Source organism: Podarcis filfolensis, assembly GCF_964270895.1.
Source record: "Podarcis filfolensis genome assembly, chromosome: 7".
NCBI lineage: Eukaryota > Metazoa > Chordata > Lepidosauria > Squamata > Lacertidae > Podarcis > Podarcis filfolensis.
Genome location: NC_139603.1, coordinates 28,434,792 through 28,456,741, shown reverse-complemented (window position 1 = coordinate 28,456,741; position 21,950 = coordinate 28,434,792). Strand labels below are relative to the sequence as shown.

At 44.9% G+C, this 21,950-nt stretch overlaps 1 protein-coding gene and 1 long non-coding RNA gene across 21 annotated transcripts in view; both read left to right on the top strand.

Moving 5' to 3' along the window:
* The first annotated feature begins 7,199 nt into the window (after window positions 1-7,199).
* Window positions 7,200-12,651, top strand: LOC310767266. The gene is made up of 3 exons (XR_014550820.1): window positions 7,200-7,350; window positions 9,140-9,263; window positions 10,893-12,651. It is a non-coding gene; the product is annotated as an uncharacterized lncRNA (long non-coding RNA).
* Window positions 12,652-15,260: 2,609 nt separating this feature from the next.
* RREB1 (ras responsive element binding protein 1) overlaps window positions 15,261-21,950 on the top strand; it is a 125,890-nt gene continuing 119,200 nt past the window's right edge. For 3 of the 20 annotated variants that reach the window (XM_083623681.1, XM_083623669.1, XM_083623687.1), the window contains exons 1-2: window positions 15,717-16,009; window positions 21,704-21,747. The gene's annotated coding sequence lies outside the window, so the exon portion shown is untranslated. Of the gene's footprint in view, window positions 16,441-16,499; window positions 16,635-16,729; window positions 17,288-17,557; window positions 17,651-21,703; window positions 21,748-21,950 lie in introns of those variants that run through there. The other 17 variants (XM_083623670.1, XM_083623682.1, XM_083623686.1 and 14 more) reach the window with 12 other exon arrangements.

Sequence of the window (21,950 nt, the reverse complement as noted above, 5' to 3'; positions counted from 1 at the left end):
CTTAGAGGTGTTCATGGGCGTAGACAGGGGGGCAGGGGGGGACAGCCCCCCCATCAAGTAAAATAACAGAAATAATTAACTGACCAATCACGACAGCTCTGCTCCCCTAACAGAGTCCTGCCTCCCCCCACAAAAATCCTGGCTACGCCCATGGAGGTGTTAAAGCTCAGAGGATACAATTAGGGGTCAAACCAAGCAAAAATTCCAAAAAGAATGGGTAAAATATAGAGAATATCTTAAAAAGCAGCGCCCTCAAATTAATACTTGGACTTGTTTCGATTGACTTCTGCAGAATAATTTATGGTACTTACCGATAAGTTAAGTACCATAAAACCACAGAGCCTAGGGCTTGCTGATCGGAAGGTCGGCAGTTCGAATCCCCACGACGGGGTGAGCTCCCGTTGCTCAGTCCCTGCTCCTGCCAACCTAGCAGTTCAAAAGCACGTCAAAGTGCAAGTAGATCAATAGGTACCGCTCTGGCGGGAAGGTAAACGGTGTTTCCGTGTGCTGCTCTGGTTTGCCAGAAGCGGCTTAGTCATGCTAGCCACATGACCCGGAAGCTGTACACTGGCTCCCTCGGCCAATAAAGCGAGATGAGCGCTGCAACCCCAGAGTCGGTCATGACTGGACCTAATGGTCAGGGGTCCCTTTACCTTTACCTTTTTCTTTACCTTTACCGGTAAGTTAAAAACATAAATAAAAAGGGGTAATAATGAACTAAAAAGGAGACAGTTTACCAAAAACGGGGGGGGGGGGGAACCATGTTGATGATGAAGGAAGTCAATTAGAAGAAAAGAACTGAAATGTGTGTGTGTGTGTGTGTGTATAAAATATGGTATATGTGTGTGTGATTATTTGTTTTGTATAAGTTTTCGTGCATTATCATGTCTTATTTGTATTTTTTTTTGTTTTGTTTTGTTTTGTTGTTGTTCGTTTCTCTTTTGATTCTGTACTATTATTTTCATGTTTAGTTTGACAAGTGTGTGTATGTGTTGTAAATAAACTCAATTAAAAAAAAATAAAGCACGGAGGATATTTTGGAGATCAGACTAGATACTGATCTTCTCCACCCTTAAAAAAAAATCTTGCATCAGATTCAAATTCCGTAGGCATCATTACATTTGCAACTTTACTTGAAATGCCAGGTGTTCCCCATCTTCATTTTCTTACTGGCTGGCATTCAACTAAGGTTTACTCAGAGATACAATGGAAATTAATGGACCTAAGTTCATTCATTTCAGTGGATCTACTCTGAGTAAAACTTAAGTTGATTACCAGCTGCTGTCTCTATCCCTACCCCAGGTCAGAACATTGCTTTGGATCAAAACTACAGAGCTGGATCCAAAACGGCCGGGAATGGAAGGAAAATACCACCATTCCTAAAATGCTCAACAGTGTATGTAGTATAGAATCATATAATTGTAGGGTTGGAAGGGACCACAAGGGTTGCCTACTCCGACGCCCTACAATGCAGGAATTTTTGTCCAATGTGGGGTTCAAAACCAAGAACTATGAGATTAAGAGTCTCATGTTCTATTGGCTGAGCTATGCTTCGGACTGTATGTGTTGCTGGACTACAGCTCCCATTAGCCCCACCCATTATGGGCAATGGGTGTTGGAGTCCAATAACATCTGGAGGGGCACCGATTTCCCCTCCCTGATGTGGGTGCTATTGATTTTAGAATGAATTGATTTTAGAATGCTGTGTTACTTTTATTGTTGTTAGCCGCCCAGCTTTGGCTGGGGAGGGCGGGATATAAATAAAATTTTATTATTATAATTATTATAAGTGGAACAGTATCTTTGGCGAGTAATGCAACCAATCCTTCACCCAGCAGAGACATTCCTTAAGTGGACAACATTACCATGAAGGTCTTTGTGCCTTTTAAAGTTAGCATTGCTTTAGGACATAGGAAGCTGTCTTATACCAACTCGGAGCATCAGTTCATTTAGCTTAGAATTGGCAGCACTGGCTGCCAGCAGCTCTCCAGAGTTTGAACCTGAGACCATGCACATGCAGAAATATTGTGCTACAATCCAGCTACAGCCCTGGTTTCCTTGCCTTGCCTATTCAAAGGCATGCACTGTATTTGTAAATATTTGCACACTATTGTTTGGGGTCTAAGGCAAGGTGCAAATTGCATCAAGAACACACAGATGGGCAGAAGAAAAGCCCCTGCCCTCCAGAAAGCCCTCAATGTCACCCCAAACACAATCACATCTTTTATCCCATTGATTAATCCCAAAATTTATAAGGCTATACAGTCATACCTCATGTTATGTCCGCTTCATATTATGTTCTTTCAGGTTACGTCCCGTGGCGACCCGGAAGTATCGGAAAGGGTTACCGGAAGTACCGGAAAGGGTTACTTCCGGGTTTCACCGCTCGCGCATGCGCAGAAGCGGAGAATTGCAACCCCCGTGTGCGCAGATGTGCTGCTGCGGGTTGCATTCTTTTCATGTTGCGAACGGGCCTCCGGAACGGATCCCGTTCGCAACCAGAGGTACCACTGTATACAAGTTCTGCTTGCACAACGATATCGCCACTCCACATGCACGCTGTGTGCCCTCCCCAAAATCTGCTACGAGGGTTAGGAGACCCCCCCCCCAGAACAGCCCAAGGAAGGAGGAGAGGGGAGGTTGTTCCAATCTGCTTCGAAATAATTTGCGCACAATGCAGGTACATCTGTGTGAAGGGATTCAACAAAGCGCTATGGTAATCGTCACATCAGTGTATGCATTTCAGCATGCTAGACAGAACAATTCCCACCTCCGCCTGCTTGCTGTTCTCGGGGTTCTCCTGAACCCCCAAACCTTAATTTGGAAGGCGCGAGGGGCAGAGAGAGGGTGGACAGCCCTGTTGCGCTAGAAGAAGTCCTTGTCCAGACTTCCCCTAATAGGACTCCTTAGCTGAATTCAGTGCTTTTTTCTGGGGTACGCACACCCCTAAACATTCTGTGAATCTTCATACTTCTGTCCATTTACTGTATTTATTTCCCCCGATTTGAACTATAAAATGGTGACTTTCTTGAGTCAAAATGAGAGTACAGTGGTACCTTGGGTTAAGTACTTAATTCGTTCTGGAGGTCCGTTCTTAACCTGAAACTGTTCTTAACCTGAAGCACCACTTTAGCTAACGGGGCCTCCTGCTGCCGCTGTGCCGCCGGAGCACGATTTCTGTTCTTATCCTGAAGCAAAGTTCTTAACCTAAAGCACTATTTCTGGGTTAACGGAGTCTGTAACCTGAAGCGTATGTAACCCGAGGTACCACTGTACCCCTAAACATTTTTTAAGGAAAAAAAGCACTGGCTGAATCTGGCTTACGGATTGGAACTGCTGCGCCAAACAAAACATGTCTTGAAAAGGAGTTCAGGAAAACCCTGTCTGCCTACTTTTTAAGCCACACTGATTACGTGTGAATAGATCCTATAACTGCATCAATATGTAAATACTGATGAGTGGATTATGCTCTACCATTCAAACTTCACCTCAGGCATATCCATCAGGTACCATGTATAAACAGAAGCCAAAGGAAAAGAGAGAAATGGAGACTTAGGAATCTCTGTGAAGGAACATGCAACCAGGCCAAAATCAGCTGGAAAAGGCGAGGAACTAAGTACCCATTTTGCACAAGGGAACACAGCATATACCAGTAGCTTCAACCAGTTGCTCACTTGAAGAAGCTATTAGGAGTAGACAGGAAAGTGGATGGGGAAAGGGTTAAGCATCTTCTCCACTCAAAACCACCCTTCCCGAAACTGTTTTGAATCTTTAAAAAACACGAACATTATAGGGACTTCATTGCATACATTTGCACATAACCTGAAGTCAGTCCCTCAGGTAAGGAACAGGTGCAAAGAACAGGAAGAATAAGGCAAGGGAGAGAAAGACAAGCCAGGCATAGAACAATAGATATGTTCTACAGCAGCATCTTAGGTAGCCTTCACATTTACCAGACACGTCCTGTTTCCTGATTTCCTCTTATGTATTCCCAGGAGGCCCAGGGATACAATTTGGCCAGGCAAACAGACATAACAAACAACTTCTGCAAAGCAGAGCTTGCTGCATTCTCTGTGTAGGACACAAACCTGCTGACAGCTGTTCTCTGTGGTAATGTACACAGAAATCGGCCTGCGACCTTACAGTTTTAGGTTTTGGAAAATCTTAGCTTACCTTTGTCTAAGTCTCCACTCTCTGTTATGGATCACATTTGAATCTCTTTTACTGAACTGTGTTTGCGCAATGTTCCTTTGTCAAGGAAAATGTGGAATTGTCACCCGAGGAATTATGTGTATGTCCATCTGCGCAATTTTAAAAAAATAAATAAATCTCAAACTATGTTTATTTCCACTTTCTGTAACTGCTGTGAAGAATTAATAGGCGCTGCTCAATTTTAAGGGGGTGCTAATTGAACCGCCTTAGATGATGAAGATGATGGTCTTATGAAATTGCTATGCACTACCTTGGCAGGAGAATTATATCCTGAAAGCTGGCTTATAAATTAGTTCATAAAAAAGTAAGAAAATCACTGCACCTATTTTACTTATTTATTCATATTTAACATATTTATATATTGCTCACTCAGCAGACAAACTCTAAGCGGTTTACAAAGAACAAACTAAAATGTTCATTTAACTGTATCAATAAAAGCAAACTTATAAACAAATTAACATAGAATGTTGTCAATATATGGATTAAATCAGCAATTTCAAAAACCATTATACATAGTAACATTACATGTTAAAGTTACATGCCTGAGTGGCTTGCCAGAATAAAAAAGATTTTTCAGAAGGCACTGAAAACAATGTAGGGAAGGGACCAGCCTAATATTAATGGGAAAGGCATTCCAATATTTATTTTATTTATTTGAGAAAAGTAATTATAGGATAGTACAGAAATTCAAGTAAATAAATAGTATATCATTGTATACCTAGGATCTACCGTTTATACTTGAAACATCGCCTATAGATCCACTCTGGACATTCTTTCAGATATAATAACAAAAGAACACAGAAACCAATATAAAATGTGTCAGTTGGAATATTGGTTTTGTGGTTGAGTGTATTTGCATTTGAGTGTTTTAAAAATATAGTTTTTTAAAAAAATAAATCTAAAATTGGGCATGTTACATTGTCAAAATATCAGGAGTGGTGGCAGGTTTGGGGTTTTTGTTTTGCTTATACAGCCACATCAGGTTAGCTGGGGCCAGGATGAATTCATCAAATTTATTTCCATTTGCGTCCTTAATCTGGACTGGAATCCAGGTTCCTAGAGGTAAAAAGGCTAGGCCTGATTCCTAATCCACTGGGCCCTCAGCTTCATAAACAACCCCCCCCCCCATCTTGCAAGAGGCTTCCCAGTCAGCTCTTACATTTTCCGCATTTATTGCTAATTTTGTCAGAGAATATAATGTTATTAAAAGGGGGCTCTGAGGTTAATCTTTATCCATACGCGAGAAAGACGTGACACGATGTCACCCAATAATTGGGATCTTATCAGTTCAGAGTATGTCAAGAAGAAGAGGAAACAAATCAGACCACAAATGGAAATGGAACGTGCCTATGCATTATTAGCAATTTGTTTTGGGTTTTTTCTCCTTCCCTAGCAGAAAGGACTGGTGGGTGAGAAGATTTCACAGGCAACCCGGTCTATGAGACAGAAATGATGCTGTGGTGGAGCCATTACTAGCAACAACAACACAATGCTTTTTCTCTGCTGAGGCTAACTGTGCCAAATATCGATCTGTTATTTTATTTTTTTTAATCCTGCCTGTCCTCCAAGGAGTTAAAGGTGCTGCTCCTGGTTCTCTCCCTTTCATTTTATTCTCACAATGAGCCTGGGAGGTAGGCTAGGCAGGGAGAGAGAATACTTGGCCCAAGATCACCTCAGTGAGCTTCATGACCGAGTGGGGATTTGAACCGTTTATCATATGTGGTGGGATTGTAAGGTAATTTAAAAAATTTGGGAAATGATATACAACGAACTGAAGAAAATGTTCCATTTAACATTTGTTTAAAAACCTGAAGCATTTTTATTAGGGATTGTAGGGAAAGATCTGCCAAAAAAGCTGAAAAACATATTCATGTATGCGACAACGGCCGCGAGAGTTTTAATAGCACAAGGATGGAAGACTGAAGAAACCCCAACAAAAGAATCATGGCAAGAAAAATTGATAGATTATGCAGAACTGGCAAAACTGATATACAAGCTAAGGGACAAGGATAACTGTGACTTTAAAGATGAATGGGAACCCTTTACAAAGTATTTGAAAACATAACAAAGCGAACTGGACTCCTTGGCTGGTTTTGAATAAACATCCACAAACTTTTTATTGATAATAATCAGCTAAATAGTTTGAGGATCTATACAACTGTGTAACATGCAGAAAACAGCATTTTTAGAGAAATCAAAGACTGGAACTGAGGGAAGTTGGGGGGTGGGGGTGGGTGGGTTCTGTGGGGGGAGGGAGGGAGAGGGAGGAAAAATGGGGAGGGGAATAAGGATGATATGTATCTGGATAATATGTTTTTTTTAAATTTTGAATAAAAAGTTATTTAAAAAAAAGTAAAAAAGTGGGGATTTGAACTGGGATCTCTCTGGGCTGAAGTCTAAATAACAACCATTCTGTCAATTAGAGCTGCCAACTGCTGGTTTCAAGAACTCCGTACTTCCCCTATAGCAGATGTGGGGAACCTTTGGCTCACCAACTCCCATCAGCTGCAGGAAGCATGGACAATGTCCAGAGATTGGATTTGGATTTGATATCCCACTTTATCACTACCCTAAGGAGTCTCAAAGCGGCTAACAATCTCCTTTCCCTTCCTCCCCCACAACAAACACTCTGTGAGGTGAGTGGGGCTGAGAGACTTCAGAGCCCAAGGTCACCCAGCAGCTGCATGTGGAGGAGCGGGGAATCAAACCCAGTTCACAAGATTACGAGTCTACCGCTCTTAACCACTACACCACACTGGCTCTCATGATGACGGGAGTTGTAGTTCAGCAACACCTGGTGGGCCAGAGGTTCCCCACATTGGTCATGTAGTCAGGGCCTATATTGATTTGACTGCCTTTTCAGACTCCATTACTACTGTTTTACTGTTTGGACCAGTAAAATGCTAGCTGGTTGGCATTCTTAAGTGCAGTTAAGTAGCCTGGTTGAATCCAGGCTCATGTTGGATTCAAAATCTCCAGTACATAAGGAGCACTGGCAGTGAAGCTTTCTGCTGTTGCAATGAGAAGGTCTTTGACTTTGGGCATCTCTCTCTGACTTTGAGCAAGGAGTTCCCTGGTATCCTATAGCCCCCCTCCAACCACCCTCCCAGGGGCTACAAGATTGCTCCCTAAATCAAGGTAAGATTTATATTTCTCATCCACAATTCATGTGTATCACCTGTTCACCTTTGATGATGTTTTTGGCTCCAGATATAATTTTACCAGGCCTTTACGTCTAATCTGTTTTAATCTCATCTCCATCACTACACCAGTGTGGTGTAGCGGTAGTATCGTAATCTGGTGAGCTGAGTTCATGTCTCTGCTCCTCCACATGCAGCTGCTGGGTGACCTGGGGCTAGTCACACTTCTCTGAAGTCTCTCAGCCCCACTCACCACACAGAGTGTTTGTTGTGGGGGAGGAAGGGAAAGGAGAATGTTAGCCGCTTTGAGACTCCTTCTGGTAGTGATGAAGCGGGATATCAAATCCAAACTCCTCCTCCTCCTCCTCCTCCTCCTCCTCTTCTTCTTCTTCAGGAGAATTTTATGGTCAAAGGTAGCATATAACATAAATAAATAAGATGGCTTTACGATGCTGCTTTTAGATTTACTGCTTCTAGGATTTCGTTTTTGTTTTTGAAAACCTATTTTGTAAACCGCCCTGCAAATGCATTTGAAGGACAGGGTAGCGATCCCTAAAACAAACACTTAATTTACACCTCTTTGGAAATTTGTTTCCATACTGTGGTGGCCAAACACTGTGGCAGCACTTGGAACAGCTATGCGAAGACTCAGGAAAACCTCCTGGCCCAAGCACATCAAGTTCAATCAGCCCATAGGTGTCAACTGGCGACTTGGGCAGTGGGATTGGCAAATTCCCTGCCTGAAGCTATTGCTATTCACCTTAGATGAGTAGGCAAAGCTAGAAGAATGCATTGGTTTCAACTCTTCTCCTCCTTTCCATGCTAGGGGGGAGGAAAGAGCAAGTTTCCAGGCCCTCCAAGTGTCCGTTGGAGGGCAAACTTCCAAACCCTCCAAGTGCCCCTATTTTCCAGGGACAGTCCTAGATTTACAGAAGCTGCCTTGTTTCCAATTTGATCCCGGAATGCTCTGCTTTCCCTTAGGCCACTGTTATTTTCATCAGAGAAATGTTGGAGGGTATGAAGTTATGCGACCCCTGAGCCAAGGAGATAAGGAGATAAGACATCTAAAGGCAGCTTTGTATAGGGAAGATTTTTAAAATGTTTTTTAAATGTTATGTTTTTATATTTGTTGGAAGTCATCCAGAGTGGCTGGGACAACCCAGTCAGATGGGTGGCGTATAAATAATAACATTATTGGAATAGGAAGTCCCTAGTTTCATTGGAGAATAGTTGGAGGGTATGAATTACTGGTCCAAAAGTTACTATGCAAGCTTATTCTGTTCTGCCTCCCAGCCACTGCTATGAGACAGTTGAAAAGGCACTATGTATTTACCTGCTTCTCCTGATCATTCTGGAAACAATTTGTGGTAGAAAGTGGGCAGTTGGGTGATGATAGAGGGAGAGTCAGCGTGATATAATAGAGAACGGGTTGGACCAGGGACCTTTGGGTTCAGGTCCAACTCAGCCATGAAGCTACGTGATATTTCACCAGTCATTTTGCTTTCTCTGTCCTGAATACACCTCGCAAGTTTGCTGCAAAAATAAACTGTCAACTACATTGAGCTTTGGGGTGGAAAATAAGGATACAGAAACTAATGCATTTGCAACAGGTATAGCAGATGTAAATGTGTGTGTGCAGGTTAAGAACTGAATTGTGATGGAAGTGCTATGGGGGTGTGGCATGTTTGTTTAAACTGATATTGCACTTTGCTGCGTTATGCGCCCACTTAAACCAACTCAGTTCAGAGGCCCACCTAAACAATAGCATTTTTATTATTGGCTTGCAGAAGGTTGTTGTGGAAGGAGCTGAAACGGTTCTTCCTGCGAAGCGAGTTCCAGAGCCTGGGTGCAGACACTGAAAAGGCCCTCTCCCCAGTTGCCACCCAGATGTTGGCAGGGCTCGAAACTCAGGTAGGTTCATATGGGGGGGAAAGCTGCCCTTCAGGTAACCTGATCGCAAAGCATCTAGGACTTTATCGGTCATAAGCAGCACTTTAAATTGTGCCAAGAATCAAACACGCCGTCATGTTCAGCCTCTCCCTCTCCCTCGCTCCTTTTCCTCTTCAGAGGGTACAGGTAGTGGATTGTGGGAGAGGACACAGGTATGAACACTTGTGCAAGTCTGCAGGCTCAGATAGATTGGATTATTTGCAAAGGTGTTCAAGGCCTATGGAATATGAGAACCACTTATCTAGAGATGGTTTACACAGGCCTCAGCACACAGCTTCTACCACCGTACCGGATTGCTAGAACCAGCCTGGATTAAGTTTACCTTCGGTTAAGGGTTCTGAGGCTCACAAGTGACAAAGGAATTTCTCCACGCATCTCGGTCTGAAGTTCTATATGCTGGTGGTTCCCACCCTGCACCGCCAGTCTGCTTGAAAAGTACTGAGGGTATTAGCGGACCTTTAGTGATTTATTTATTTTTGCCTGTTGTAGCAATCTTAATGCACTCTGTAAGATGGCATTCTTATTGCTTCTCCTTACCTGGGAGAAGCCAACTACAACTGAGCTTACATCCGAATTATATGCATAGGATCAGGCTGACAGTGACATGGGTAAAGCATGTCTGTTGAACTTATCCCTGCCACACGTGTTTTAATTATCTGCTTTTTATTAGCTATCAACAATAAAGTTATTTAAAAACTGTTCAAAGGAGCTATGATGCTTAGGAAAGACTCTGGTGACCCAGATCAGGAGAAAGTCATGTTCAGACATCAAAAAAAACAAATAAATTGCTGGATTCCTCTTACTATAAAACAATGGTGTAGTAGAGGAAAGAAAAGCAACAGGTAAAGGTTCTCCTCCCATATTCCTGTGGTGATGGAGGTTAAAACTCTACCTTTGCACAACCTTTATTTTAAAAAATAATTGCACAAGAAGCTTCTTTCATATTAAAATCTGGCTGCAATCCTGTTTATAGTCACCTGGGCAACTGTATTTGTTGGGCTTTCTTCTGAGTAGACATGTATCGGATTAGACTGCCAGTTATTTCCCTGCCCATCACCATGAGCAAATGTGGAAAATACCTTGAGTGTTACTCGAGGAAGATTAAATGCACTCCCCTCTCCTAGCAGCTGCCAAGGCCACACTCCTACTGTGAGTTCTGCCTTCTTTCTCCCTTTAGTGGTTTCCACATGCTTTGCCCTTCTCGCACAAAACTACCCATGCACATTCACTCTTTTTCCTGGTTGCTGTCTCACTTCCCCCCAGGCCTAACAGACACAAGCCTTGCTACTTCCTATTTGCTCTTCTCTCACAACTTCTTCCTTCTCCTCTTATGACATGATGTAGAATTTAGGAGTATGGGCACAAAGGCTGGAGATGAAAGGTAGTTGTTTCCCTTTCCGCAAAGGTGAAAGTAGCAACGATAAAGCCCTCTGTTGTCTTCTCACTGTATTCCTTGGTCAAACAGGCCTTCTAGATTTTCGCGGTGCATCGAAAGCTGCCAGACCTGCTTGAGCAGAAATGATAGTGGAACAAAAAGGAATAAGTGTGTGCATGCCTCAGATAATAATAGCTCTAACATGTCACTTTCAGCTCTCTAAAACAGCACAGATCAGGAAGCTTTGACCTTCCAGATGTTGTTGGATTCCAATCAGCCCCGGCCATTATAGTCAAAAGACAGTCAAGGATGTTGGGAGTTCTAATCTAACAACATCTGAAAGGCTACTGGATCCCCACCTCTGCTCTACAGTCAAACAACATGCAGTCGTCAGAATTTGTCTTCCTGGATCAGGATATCAATTCTTTGGCTCAAGTAGTGTCTTTATAAAAACAATGATTGTCAGAAGTCAATGTGATTTAAGTCCTAGCCATTCCCTTCAATGCAAATCTAGGATAATTTGTGTTATTGTCAAGTTGTTACTTCTGTTGTGAATGGGGGCAGCGCCTGGCTAATCAACTACTGTCTCCCCAAAGTGATCAGCTGGGCCTGGTGGCGTTTGACTATCAAGAGGATGCCAGAGATAGCCGTTCACTACAATGCAAATCTAGGATAATTGCGTTATCACAATGTAGTTCCTGTTGTTGTTGATGGTGGCGGTGCTTATTCACCATACATTTAACTGAATGTCACAGAATGTGCTTTTTACATTTCGTGAACATTTGATTCCACTCTCTATATTTCACCCCTATATGCCCATGTAAACCCACTGGCTGAAGACAAACATTGTGCATCTTATGAAGCAGTCTGTAGCCCACAAAAGCTTAGGCCCCCTGATACAGAGGTAGTCAATGTGGGGGCTTCCAGATGTTTTTTGGGGGGGACTCCTCAACTCCCATCAGCCCCAGCTAGCATTGCCAGTGGGTGTTGCAGTCCAGAAACATCAGGAGGGTACCACATTGCCATCCTTGCCCTGTGTGTTGATCTTGAAGGTGCCCCAAGACTCTTTGATTTGTTGCAACATGGCTACCACTCTGAAGTTGCTTTTTGGTATTCGATATTCAAGCACATAGTTCCTCACATTATGGAGGTTCCACTTGTGCCAATAGCTTTTGGAAGAACCAACAATCGCTCCAGGTTTTGACAGGTCCTTGGGCAAGATGCCCTTAGTGGGTCCCCTTCCCGATTGGAGATAACCGTATCATGAAGTAAGTTCCTTCTCATTGTAAGCTATTGTTCTTAGAAGACAAAGTGACACCGCCGATTAACCTCTTGTGAAAGCTTCGGTTAACCAGATACACTATGACAACTGTAACTATCCCTTGGATCATCTGAATACACCGTAAGCAATTATTTAAAGTCTCTCCTTTTGCCTGACACTATAATTATAATAATTGCATCCTGAAACTATTACTGGATGCAGAATTGTGTAGCAGAATTAAATATATGACAGTATATACCAAGCAGTTAATCTTTAATCACCTGCCCCTTTACTGATGAATTTATAATATAATCAATCTCTGTTATTTTCCCCACACTATACATTTCCCAAACAATATATATGGCGTCTGTTTATAAGATACTGAAGCAAATATAAGCTAACCTGCAGCTGAATGTCATGTTTGGTGGGTGCAAGGCTCCTGCAAAATTCAAGGGAGCAAGAAATTGTAGGAAAACCACCCGGTAGCTAAATGATATGTACCGTATGTGAACCTTTGCCAAAGAGTAGTGTTGGATGCGACCAATGGGAGTTGTATCTCAAAACACGTTGAGGGCACCAGGTTGGAAAAAGCTGTCACACACCATTGGATTATATTCCATTAACTGCTGCTTCCTTGTACATTCAGAAACTAAGTGTGTGCTTTGCTGTGCTGTCCTAGAAGATAATTTAAATACTAGAACTGTCAGCATGAGCTGGCCACTTGAGATTTTTTTTTTTTACATGGAACTTTGACACAGTGTTAGCAGCTTGTGTTTCAGTGCAGCCGGTCAGAATTGTGTTTATTTCTGTCATAGAATTTATACAAACAAAACAATGAAATTTAGAAAATTATTAAATTCAATGATACGGGCAGCAACCGTTTTAGGGGCATCTGATTTGTGTGTGACTGTGCTGAACTCAGAAGAGACCCAAAAACATCCCCAAAAGGGGCGGAATGGGGTAGGGTGTTTTCAGACTTTTCCCAATGTTGTTTCAAATATACGCAATTTAACTTAAACGCGCCGCGTCTTGGAATGTAATTATGTGGTGTAGGAGGTGTCCTAATAACATCCCCAGCTCTAACTTTCCTCTTGGCAGATAAAGAGAGAGGCATTTCTCTTTCCATTCGCACACCCGGGCCTCAACTTCCCTTCTTGCTCACCTGTTTCCCTTCCCTTAGAAGCGAAAGACAAGCACCTGCTGCTTGCGAGAGAGGAGGGACCAGGGACTTCCGTAGCACTGCTCAGTTTCCTTAGGAGGGAAAGTGCAGCCATCCCAGGTAACAGCATAGCCGCTCCCTGGCATAGCCCAGGCTTGGCTCAGCTCCCCGTGCAGTTTCCTCAGAAGGGTGGAGGACGGGATACACACTGAATCATGCCACAGCAAGAGGAAGATTCCTTTCCTCCTCTCCCTGGTACTGCCTGGAAACTGAGCTCTTTTTCCTCCTGGCATCCCCAGAAGGAATTTAGGCAGGAAGGGAAAGAATGGAAGCCCATGGAGATATATTTCTGCCCCTAAGAGCAGTTTTTGTCAGCTGGGAGGTTTGGAAGGGGAGCAAGCAGGTGTGATAGCGGCAAAATGTGTATCCATAATAAGAGATAGTCTATTGTGCTCCTGGACTATGTCAGGCAGTAGGAGAATCATGCTGTTACCTGAGATGCCTTCACTTTGGGTGCAAGACTAGTAAATGTGGTCCCCTCCAGATGTTCCGCACTCCATCTCCCATCTGTCCCAGCCAATTTGGCCAATGGTCATGGATGATGGGAGTTGCAGTCCCAAAAAAATCTGGTATGCCCTCCCCCTTTGGCTACCCCTGCCTTGGAAATAATTCTCCACGAGTTGCTTCCGTTTCATGGTCCAACCTGCTCCGATTCTTTCCTTTAGGAGGAATTTCAGTGTGAGTTGCTTCCTGTTCCAACCACTAGTCAGAAAGGCACATGGAAAATTGGAAGCTGCCTCCTATAGAGGCAGGCAGACTGTGGATCTAGCTAGCCCTGTCTTGCTCGCTCAGGCTCTCAGCACATCAAAGTCCCTGAGGCCTAAGTCTGTCCCAGCTTTCTTCCAAAAAAACCCATCTTAACTGGAGCTGCTAGAGAACAAGCCTTCACTTCTGTCATTGACTCTCCACTCATACTTGCCTCATATTCTGAGCACAGCTGCTCTTAAAGCATCCAGAATCGGCCGTGGAAATATTCTATATACCAAGAGCAAATTCATTTTCTGGAATGTTTCTGGCGAAACAGGGCCAGAAGGGGTGGGGGAATGAAAAGGAATGAAACATCTGGAAACCTGAACAGGAACACTCCAGACTGCAGCGTTTTGTCAGACATTTTGTAAGATGGGGAACCTGTGGCCCTCCAGATGTTGTTGGGTTTACAACTTCTATCAGCCCCTGCCAGCATGGCCAACGGTCAGGGATGATGGAAGCTGCAGTTCAGCAGCATCCGGACCCAAGGAAAGCTGTTAAATGTAGCACTCAAAGTATAGCAAAAATGATATTAAAAACCAGAAATAACAATGCTTCTGGGGCTGTATACCTGTTTATATAGTAATGCAAAAACTAGAACTCAAGGTCACCTCCAAGAGTGTTTTGATTCAGAGGACCAAACAGTTTTCTCTGGATGAGCACGAAGTGATGGGTTACTTTTTACTTGCCTGTCAAGTATAGCAGGGAGGGGAAATGTGGAAGCAAAGAACGAGCGGGAACAAATTCCATATTTTTCAATGGTCTCAAAGCCAAGTTAAGGCCACAGTCCTCTGCATATTTATTTGGGACCAAGACCTATTGGACTCTGCATGGGAGCAAATGTGCTTAGGATTCTGCTGTACGCTTGGAGATTAAGTGTTTGATCATATCCTCTTACAAAAATAGCAGGGGCGATGGACCACCCTGTGTTACTGTAAAACCAACCCCCAACCAACCAGAAATTAATTTGATAGAGGGATTTTATTTTTTTTAGAAATCTGACTTTAGGGGCTTTTTTTTGGGGGGGGGGAGATGGCTGGTACCAGATTTCTTAAACAGAGGGGGGGGGGGTTTAATCCGCTAGCATCCTTCTCAAAATATCCAGAAGTCTGGGCCTACCTTATGCCTCAGGAGAATTATTTACAACCACCATTGTCTGCGTTTTAATTGCCAGGTGTTCAATCAACCTAAACCTAGGAGGGCTGCGTGTGTTTGTGTAGGCCTCCCCGCGCCTCCTTCTTCGTCTGGATGGTGAAGCAACTGGTGACACGGAAGGGATGCCCGCCGCCGCCGCCACCCAGGGCTTCCATGCCTAAGGTTGCAAGTGTATTGCTAATTGCTGGGACTTGTTGCTCCATCCGCTCCAGGCTGGAAGGCGGCAGCAGCAGCAGCAGCCACGACGTGGGGCTTCTCTCTGCCTTTCTCGTTAATTAGACGGGGGAGAGAGAGCTGAATGCGCGGCACCTGGTTGACAATGGATTAAGCAGCTCGAGACAGGCAGCGGGCGATCCCTTCAAAGACGATACTGCACCGTCTGCATCCCTAGCGCTTTATCAGTCCCTAACACTCAACTGCCTCTCTCTGCGCAGCGGCGGCGGCGACGGCGCTTCCTCCTTGCAACTGCAAGCCTGTAATGGAGGGGAGCAGCAGCAGCCAGATGGTACTTTACCACCGAGAGACTTTCTAGTCTGGAAACTTCGCTCTTTCCACCATCCTTTGCGTGCGTGTGTGTGTGTGTGGCGGGGGGGGGGGGAGAGGAGGAGGAGAGCAAGCGAGCAAAAGAGAGGGGTGGGGGGAGTTATTTCTTATTGCAAGATTAGTTGGACTTTTGTCCCGATGGTTAGCAAAAAGTTGCTTAAGCGAGGAGCAGCAGGAGGAGGCTGAGCTGGCTCCGTGCAACTGGGAGGAGGAGGAAGGAGGAAAGTTTTTTACTCACTTCTCTGCTGCGAGGAGCAGAGCCCCTCCCAGGCGAGGAGAGGGAGCGAGCGAGATAGGGATGCTACCGCTTGCAAGAGGCGGCGGCGGCGGCGGCAGCAGCAGCCTGGCTGAGTAACACGTCCCCGGGAGCCTGGCCGGAGCCACACGTGATGCGCCTGCCTCGGAGGGTGAGCGGGGGCGCGCGGTGCGGGGTGGGGGGACTGGGGGCACCGTCGGGCGCCGCTGCCGGGCCGGAGGGCTCCTCGGCTTCGCCTCATCCTCCTCCGGGAGGGAGGAGAGGACGAAGGGAAGTTCTGGGGGAGTTGATGAACTTTGCACATCCATCGAAACGCCATTTTGAATTCGGCTGCTGCTCGCTCTCCCCCCTCCTCCCTCCGTCCCTCCGGAAACTTTTGCTTTCCTTTGGTAATTGCGCGTCCCCGGCCTTTCCCGGTTATTATCCTTAACTTTTTTTTTTTTGAGTGGCGTGCGGGGGGGGGGGGGTCGGGAGAGGGAGGTGTGGGGGGCGGCCGTGCATCATCATCATCATCCTCATCACCATCCTCGCCGCTTTCCATCCTGGCTCGAGCCAGGCAGCCCAGCCCGGAGCAAGTCCGACGTAAGTAGGCGAGGCTGATGCCAGGAGGGCGACTTTCTACCTGCGCCTCTTGGGAAGGAGGAGAGAGGAAAAGCGCAGCTTGGGAGCGAAGCTGCCCGGGGGAGCTTCCGAGGCGTGCAAAGAAACTTTTTTCCCCCTTCCGAACGTGCGGATGGATGGGTGGGGATGAGGAAGGAGGACACTTGCGGCGAAAGGTAGAAAGTGCCCCCCTCCCTTTTCAAGCGGCGCGACTCTCTTGCTGGTGTTGCAAATGTAGCTTTTGGGGAGGGAGCGAGAGGTGGCCGGGTGGTTTTTTTTTGTTTGCTTTTTTTGTGTGTGTGTCGTGGAGGAAAGTTTCTGAAAAGTTGGTTGGCAGTGGTGCTGAGCAGATGCTGCTGCTGAGTTGGGGCAGCGTTTTCTCTCTCTTTCTCTCTTTCCCATCCCCCGCTCCTCCCTGCCTCCCCTTCTCGGCTCCCCCCACCGCTCCTTCCGTGTTGCAAACTGTACCAACCAGCAACACCCGTTGCAGCCTGTTGCCTGCAGGACCTGATGCTCATCCATATTAAACCGTCTGAGCTCAGGAATTCATCCAGATCATCTCTCTCCCTCCCCTCCTACTGCAAAGTTTATTTTTAACCAACGATTTGGATGGGCCTGCGAGAAGGAGAAGCATCTTTTAACCCAATTGGCCTCCGCTCCCTGCAACTACATCCTCCTCCGGCTCGCTCTCATCTTCCTTCTCCAGCAATTTTTTTGTTGTTGCGTTGGGGTTGTGCGAGAGAGGGAAAAGCTTTTATGATTTGAAGATGATGGGGAGCGAAGTAGCACCCCTCACGTTACGTTGAAGTGGAGCCGACTCTCTCTCAAGGTACAACTCTTTTCTCCCCCCCCCCGACGCTTTGGTCTCTTTTTCCTCTCTCTTTTGGGCATCTGCTAACTTTTCCCCCTCCTTGTTCGCAAGGGCGGTTGCTGGAAGCATCTGTGTGTGTTGTTTCTGTCGCTCCTTTTTAATATATATAATTGTACTTTGGTACTTCTCGTTCCCTTTGCCCTCCCCTCCCCTTCACCCTCGGGGGTGGGGGGGGGAAGAGGGAGAGGTTGGAGCCTTCACAAGATCAGTTCTGCTTCTCTCTCTCTCGCTTGGCCTTCAGCAAAGGTGCACGCGCGTCATCCTTCTCCTTTCCTCCTTGAATACTTGGGAAGGGTTCGGCGTGTTTTATGGTCCTTTGGGGTATGTGTATGCGTATGCGCGGGAGGGTATCTGGGCTTCCTTTTCTCCCCCCCCCCCGTTGTACTGGGTCCGAGGGACCTCTTTCTCTCCCCCCACCCCTTCCAATGGATTATAGGAGGAAACGCACACACGCATCGTCACGAGTACAGGAAGGAGCCCCGCGTGCGTCCGAACCTAGGAAAATGTGTCGCGTGTCCTATTTACTTCTGTTTTCTTCTTTTACTTCTGCGTCGAATTCTGAACTTAACTGGTCCAGGTCTCTCTCTTTTTCTGTTGTTTTTTTTTTTTAAAAAGATTCTTCTCGCATCTCTTTTTAATCCTTTTAATCGACCCTTTCGGATTACGAACAACGACGACGCTATTAACTCTCCCACCCCCTTCTATCCCTCTATCCCCCCACAATTGCTGCATCCAAAACTTCTCTAAAAGCACCTCCCTCCCTGCCCCCCCCCTCTTCTCTCCGTGTTAATGCAGACTAGTCGGGACTCGTCTCTTAGGAAACTGCGACCTTAATCGTTGCTAAGAAGCAGCGGGGGAAAGGTTTCTCTCTCCTCCGCCCCTGGTCGAAAGACGTATTTCCCTGCCCCGCCACCCTCTCCCCCCCCCCAGTTTTTTTCCTTAAAAGATTGTGGATGCAAAAAGAAAGAGATGATGTTTCTCCTTTCTTTGGGAACTTAAAAAGAAAGAGGGGGAGAGGAAAAAATAAACACCCACCCGATCTTTTATGACCTCCCCACACCCATGCAAACATGGAGCGAGTTTGCAAAAAAAGAGAGATTTTCTCGCCGCTCTTTGCAACTTGATCAAACTTTTTTTCTGCCCTTGCTCAAACTTTTCCCTGCCGTTGGGTTCGCTCGCTGTTGCCTTTATTTAACCGAGAGAGAGAGAGAAGGTGCTTTTTGTGTGTGTGGGTGTATGTGGGTGAAGAGCAGCCATGGAAAACGTGGTGGTTGCTCTCCTCCGTCCTCGGCCAAAGTAACTTCCAGCTTTCTAGCTCGCAGTTGTGCAACAGGCAAAGAGAGGCATCTCGTTGCCGGGCAGAGTAGAGCAGCGAGAGAGAGGAGGCTGGAGATGCTGTGAAAACTTTCGCAGAGGGAGGAGGAGGAGGAGCCGCCGCTGCTGCCGCTGCCGCTGCTTGTTGATGGTGGAGGTGGATTGAACTTTGTCATGTGGGTTGATAAGTTTGCTCTGGCTCTGCCCTCCCCTCCCTCCGGCTCTCTCCCCCCCACCCCCTCTTCTTACCTCTTCGTTACACTATCTGTCTCTCCCTCCTCTCCCAGTGCTCTGCAATGCATCCTTGATGGGTTATAAAAGAGGAGGGGAGAGCGGTTTCTCTTAGCTCAGCACATTTGTGCTCCTTTGCCTGGCGAGGAGACGGAACGAAGAGCCCAGGTCCCAATGGACAGTCCCAAATTCGGCAGGGGCTTCAGAGCAGTACCCAAACTGCACTCTTCCTGGGGAGATTGTGGGGGGTTTTAGGTTTGTTTTTTTCTTGGGTGGTGGGGAGAAAATAACTCATTAAAATGCCATTTCCTTGACTTTTAATGGTCTGACTTTGAAAAGGATGGCGGAGTTGCATTTCCCTTCGTTTTCCCTCTTGAGATGGAATTGGTCCCTTTTCTTTACAGTTTTTGATGCTAAGTGGGGGAAATCTGTAGCAGGTATATATTATCATAAATCTGGTGTCTTCAGCCTGAGAAGGCAGTTAAGTTAGTTGGTTGATTCCTGGCAAGGGAAAAGTGCTTGAAACTTTACATTTTCTGACTGCCTTTTATGTCTTGCCTTTTGGACAAGGTCACTCGTGTTTAATGTAGTTTTTCTCATCCTTTGCGCAGGAAAAAAATTGCCCGTGTGATAGGGGGAATCTTAATTCTGCTTTTCACACCGATGCTTGCATCTTTTAAGATAGCTGCTTTTTCAGTAACTCCTGGAATTGTGACCCTTCCACTAACTATTGGCTGATATCTTTAAAAGGGTATGGTGGCATGAAGAATTGGATGCAGTTTGGGAAGGGTTAAAAAAAGTTGCCCTCAGCGGCTTGGTTCTCTCTCCTCAGATGAATTTATGCATATGCGCATGCAGGGGGAGATAGACATGGACCCAGTGACTCATGGTCACGCAAGCCATATTTGTTTTAGGGTTTTATTTTCCCTTTGAAGGCTTAGGGGTATAGACCTCCTCTTGATGTGTCTGCATAATGCCCATTAGCATTAACTGGTGTTGCAAGTACATCCCTGGGAGAATAGACCCCTTTGTGTGTTAGAAACTCAGAAACAGCATGGCTCCATCATCCAATCAATCAAGTTACCACAACACTTCTTTTCATCCTTCGCTTAAGACACACCTAATGGCTTTAATTGTTTCAGGGCAATTGGCCAGAAACTGATGTCTTGTGTATGTGTGTGTCTGCCTCTTATAGCAATCCCAGCCATATACATGTGGTGTATGTTAAGTTTGGGTTAATGTAAAATTTTGCAGACTTTTTAAGCTTAGGGGAAAGCTACCTGAAATTTGTTCCCATTTAATAAAACTGTCCCCCCTCTTATAATTAGTTTTTAATACGAAGTTTTAAAACCCGGAACACTTCCGATTATTGAACTGCTCTGAAAATCAAACAATTTGATGAGACCTCACTCTTATCCTGTTCAATAGCCAGATAGATGACACCCATCCTTGCATCTTTATGTCATATGATGAACCTTGCTTGGACTTCTGAGAGTCTCTAGAGATTGCTAAAGTAAAACCTCAGGTGGGAAAATCTCTTGTGACTTAGTAGTGGGTTTAGCAAACTTGTTTTGGCCTAAGGGCAGACAGTGCGTTTCAAAATTCCCCCTCCCCTCCTCTTCCAGGCCTTTGCAAAATGTCCCTTGTAGCCTTATGGGTTTCCTGGATTTCTTCGAGATGATTTATGTACTCTAGATGCATTTCTGCATTTACACTCAGCTTTTCCGTTACTGAAGGTGTCATAATTAGAGATGCTCTTCCCTGGTTTTTTCTTTTTCTTTCTTTCTTTCTTTCTTTTTTTTTTGCTTGTAGTAAAAGCTGGTTTTTCCATCGGCTGTCTTACGCTGCTAGTCAAAACTGGCTATCGTTGCTAGCTCTCTCAGGTTATACATGTTATCCCTTGCGAAAGTAGGTGGTGCGGAGAAGGTCATAGGATAAGTGTTGCTAAGCAGCTAAACAGAAGGATGCTAAAATTAACCCAAGTGCATCTATCAGGGATTCATCCTCTTTCTCCTTTCCTTTTGTAAATAAAATAAAACCACTTTTTTTCTCTTAAATTACCACGTTGGGTATCTCGAACTTAAAATCAGACTAAACTTTTGTGCTCAATGTCAGAAATATTTTCATATCACATTCTTAATATGTAAACTCCTGTATCTTACGTATTTGTAGAATTATGACCTGCGTTCCCTTAATGGATGCTTTCATAGAGTTGAGAAGTTAACAGCACATGACATCATGAGCTTAATAATCATTACTCAGAAGCAAGTCATGTTGAATTTGCTCCCTGCTAAGTGTGGCTGGGTTAGTAGGATAGAAGTCTTGGTTACAGGTAACTTTCAAAATGTGATGTGCTTCCATATAAGTCTTGTTTTTTTAGGGATGATGGTGGCAATTTATCAGGAAATGTCCTGAGAACATACTTGCTTCCAACTTGGTGTTTATAGAAACTTCTGCAGCAGAAATTCCTTTTTCTCGTACCTCCTGCCCCCCACCCCCCAGTACTGGCTGATGTAGTGAGTTGAAACACAGGTGGAATGCAATGTTTCTGCCTCAAACATCAGATAGATTTGTGTAGGAAACAAAGAAGTCTATTACAGCACAGCTGGAGTCATGGTGTGTAACTTGTGTGCTGTTCTCAAAGCTTGTGTCAATTCATTTTATGTTGGGGAAAGCTATGTGACATGCTACCAGATGAATAATGTTGGTTTGGTTTTTTTTTTAAAAATATATTTGCATCACTTTTTAACTTTCTGGATACTGGTTCACATATTTTTTTCCACACAAAACACTTAGCTTAACTTTTTATTCTCTTTTCCCTCATTACAGATATGAAGTGCATTTCTGAAGAGCTACCTGAAGCTTAGAAAGGGGTAGGAATTAATTTACATTTTCCTTCTCTCTTCTCCCCCACCCCTCTCCCTTTTAAAATACCTTTGCCCTCAAGCTTGCAAAGAAGCGTCTTTGGATAGCAGATAAGTGCTGACAATGGCCCCTATCTTATTAATTGATAGGGAAAACCCTGTTAAGGCTAGGAATTCTGAATTTGTAAAGTGGCTCAGAAATCGTGGCCTGC